This window comes from Mus pahari, chromosome 19 (genome assembly GCF_900095145.1).
Source record: "Mus pahari chromosome 19, PAHARI_EIJ_v1.1, whole genome shotgun sequence".
NCBI lineage: Eukaryota > Metazoa > Chordata > Mammalia > Rodentia > Muridae > Mus > Mus pahari.
This window is the reverse complement of record NC_034608.1, coordinates 75,900,808-75,905,000: the sequence shown is the minus strand read 5'-3', so window position 1 is coordinate 75,905,000 and position 4,193 is coordinate 75,900,808.

Sequence of the window (4,193 nt, the reverse complement as noted above, 5' to 3'; positions counted from 1 at the left end):
GCTGGCACAGTCACTCAGAGGCCTATTGCCTTCATCTGCACGCCTTGCCCTATGAAGAATCTGGAAACTTAGTTGCCTGGAGTTGCTGGGCATTTAGTTGGAGACATACTCTTTGCACATATAAAGTTCTTACTTCTTACTTTGTAGGGTCAATCTGGGTTCTGAGATTTTCCTTCTAAGGTGTGTCTGTCTTTTCTCAGACTTGAAAAATAAATCCAGATTCATTCAGCTGGTCCCTGTGAGTCCAGAGCTTTTTCAGGTCTCAGGAAAGTTCCTCAGAAGGACAAGAAGACAAATCTGGTTATTCTCCAGAGAGGACAATTTGGGGTTGTGACTTTTGTGCTTTTCAATTTTTATATGTAATTTATCTTGACTTTCTTTTTGTTGTTGAGAGAGATATCTGAGACTATGGTCAATTTGTCTTTGAATTCTGATGATTATTAAATTAAATTGAATTTTTTTTTTTTTTTTTTGGTTTTTCGAGACAGGGTTTCTCTGTATAGCCCTGGCTGTCCTGGTACTCACTTTGTAGACCAGGCTAGCCTCGAACTCAGAAATCCGCCTGCCTCTGCCTCCCAAGTGCTGGGATTAAAGTCATGCGCCACCACCGCCCGGCTGAAATATACATGTGCTCAAGATAGCTAAACTTTCTTATGATTTTTTTTTTTTTTTTTTAGAATTTTTTATACTTGCCTTGTATATCTACCGTTCTTTTCTGGGGTTTAATTACTTTTATTTATCTAGTATTTTAAAAATGCCATGGCCATCACTGCAGGAGCTTGCATTCTCTGTAGATTAAATGTGCCGACCTTGGCCATTTCTAGATCTTTATGATGGTCAAGGAGTTCCTGAAAAGGAAATTAAATCTTTTGAAGAGGTCAGAATGAGAAAGCTATTCCTTAGAGACTACAATTCCAAAGACCTTTAGCCAAGTTACCCGAGGTGACTGACAGCAACCAGCATCCATAGCAGCAAACCAGTAGACAAAGGGACCACAGGGATGCTAGCCAGTGGGAGAAAGAATCAGTGCCCCAAGCGCAGAGTCCCATGCCTAGTGAGGCCTTGTGCAAGGAGAGGGTAGGGTTGGTTTATTTACTTCTCCAATAGCTTTTCTCAAAAAGATAAGGCCTAAAATAGTTGCTACATCCTTCGAGTACTTGATGCCCTGATGGCTGAGCTTTTATAGTTTCTGGTAGCCATGACAGTTTGAACCTGGTAGGCGGTCTACCTGGTCACTTCTCTGAAGGAACTTCATCCTCAAGGAATGAAGATAATAAATATTTGGCCTATTCTTACCACACAACAAAAACTATCTAAGTCTTAGGATTTAAAGGAAAGTATCTTTGAAAACTTTTCTTGGATGTGTTAATGAATTGGCCAAAGAACCATGTCTAGAAAGAATAAAACTAAAGTGATTGTTATAACTTGGATGTAAGTGGTTTTCCTTCATGAAGAATTCAGCTAAGCCTTACATTCATAAACAGAACAAATAGAGTCAGATATTTGTATTACGTGTATTTGCAACTTTGAAAGTATGAGGATGCTTTAAGATTGCAGGCATGGTTTGGTGCATTGGCTCAGTGGTTAAGTAAGCATTTGCCGCTCTTGTAGGGAATTCCAGCACCCATATGTGTCTCATAGCCATCTAAACCTCTATTTCCAGGGGATCTGACACCAATGTCTGACCTCTGAACACCTGGCACATACCTGGTCCACATGCACACATTCACATGCAGGTAAAACACTGACACACACACACACACACACACACACACACACCAGTAAGTTTTTCTAAAAGGCTAAAATTGTAGGTATGCTGAAAATATTTAACATCACAATTTATTTAGAATTTTGTTTCTACCAACAATTGTTTAACTTTAACTTTTGTAAACAAATGTTTAACTTTTTTTTAGGGATAGAAAAGTGTATCTATATGCAAATATTTCCATACATGCCTTGGGGTTTGTAGACATTTCAAAGCATACACATTCAGTTAAGACCCTCTCAATTATGTAGTATTTGGTCTAGAGTTAAATCCACCATATTATAATAATTATATAAGGTATTATAATAATACCTTAGGTATCTGAGGGTAGTTTTAATTAATGGCACCTTCATCCCCCCGCCTCCATTCTCACAATAATTCGATAATGTCTAAGAAATGTTTACTCTCTGGCAGCTGAGGCAATGCCCAAATGTGTGAAATGCCTTTATGAATAGATGTTTTCTAGTATGAGTTCTGAGCACTAAGCTTTGTGCTTGTAACACAAGCAGCTTGTAAGGTCTGCAGACATATTCTGGAAGGGCAAGCTTCCTCTGAGAGAAAGCTTGGAGGGAGCACACAGCTATACTTTCCAAATTTACCCATCAGTTAAGTGCCTCCAGCTCCCCACGGGACAAGAGAGTAAGTAATGAAATGAGACTTGGGTAAGATCCCTCTGTGTGGAAACCAAGAAAGCATGGGGCATTTCCCTTCAGCAGCACTCACTACAGAGGACAGACTTACATGTATGAAAATGGGGTCTAGACAGCTTTAAAATGTGCTATGAAAAACTCTCAGTGATGGTAATTCATGCTCAGATCGCCTCTTGGGAATTATTGATGCTGGCAGCACAGTCCCCTTGACACAAGAGTCTTTTATGCAGGCTACTTATGAGGGGTTGTCCTTGATACCATTTGGTCTCCCTGGCAACATGGCTCTACCTTCACAGTTTAGAAGAGGCAAGCATCGCAAACCCATTGTCCTCTCAAGGAGAAATTCTCCGTCCGTTACCTTGGTGTGATGTTGTTCAGGGCTCTGCAGAAGGATGGATGGGTGGCTGATATACATCACAAACTGGTCAGATTTGTCCATCCGAGGCAATGCTTTTAGATGATATTTGCTGGGGTGAATGCATTGTTTAGATTATTTAACATTTAAAACTATACTCCTACTTTCCAGAAATCATTTCTTTTTTTCCTCTTGATGCTCGGCTTGTTCTCTTTCATATCAGAAGTCTTTCATCCTTTGCCCCATGCTTTACGACACTCATAAGTTTAAATTTTCACATCTTAAATTCTTTCCCTTCTATTATCCAATTAATTAATTAACGTTGCATCCAGATAAGAGGGTCTCTACATCTGTTTAATTCAGCTGCTGTGTGGAGCCTCTCAGAGGACAGTTACGCTAGGCTCCTGTCTACCAGCATAACAGAGTATCATTAATAGTGTCAGGGATTGGTGCTTGTCCATGGATGGGTCTCAGGTTGGGCCAGTCATTGGTGCAGGCTCTGTGACATCTTTGTCCCTGCACGTCTTGTAGGCAGGACACATTTTGGGTAGAAGGTTCTGTGGGTGGGTTGGTGTCCTTATCCCTCCACTGGGAGTCCTGTCTGGCTACAGGAGGTGCCCATGTCAGGCTCCATATCCCCCACTGGTAGGAGTCTCAGCTACAGTCAGATGACTTTCTGGAGCCTCCCCCATCCCAGATCTCTGGTACTTCCCAGAGAAGCCTCTCCCCTTTTCCTTCTTTCTAATTATTACTTTCATTATGTTACTAAAACCCCAAGATACTGCATAAGAACCTGTGTTCTTATAGATATACCTTATTGTAGATGCAGTGGATCTGAAGTATGAAATTCTTATTTCACTTGATTAGAGATGAGTGCTTCTGAGGTTAAAACAACCCATCTACCTACCTCTGGCTTATTAGAGCCCAGGACCACTGTGTGATTTTTGAGTCCTAGTGTCAGGATATCTAATCATGATTCAGAAGCAAACAATGTATTGTGGATAATGTTCATGCTTGCTTGGAAAGACATTCCACTTTGGTTGGGCCCCAAGCTCACGTGTTGGTTTCAGGTCTGACAATCTTGTTTTTTTTTTGTTTTTTGTTTTTTTTTGTTTTTGTTTTTGTTTTTTTTTGATTTCTCCCAGACTTCTAGCTTGCTTTCAAAGGCAATGCAGTAGATTATGCCAAGAGGAGTAGGTTAAATGTACATGTTAGCAATGCTTTATAACCTTTATAGTCTTAGTTTGACTTAGAAAAAGAGGGAACTGAGGCTAAAAATGAAAAAGTGGTATCATAAACTTTAACTCAGAACTATGCAATGTTGATGTGAACTGTTATTTGTAATGCTTGCTAGTCCGTTCTCTCTCTCTCTCTCTATCTCTCTCTCTCTCTCTCTCTCTCTCTCTCTCTCTCTCTCTCTCTC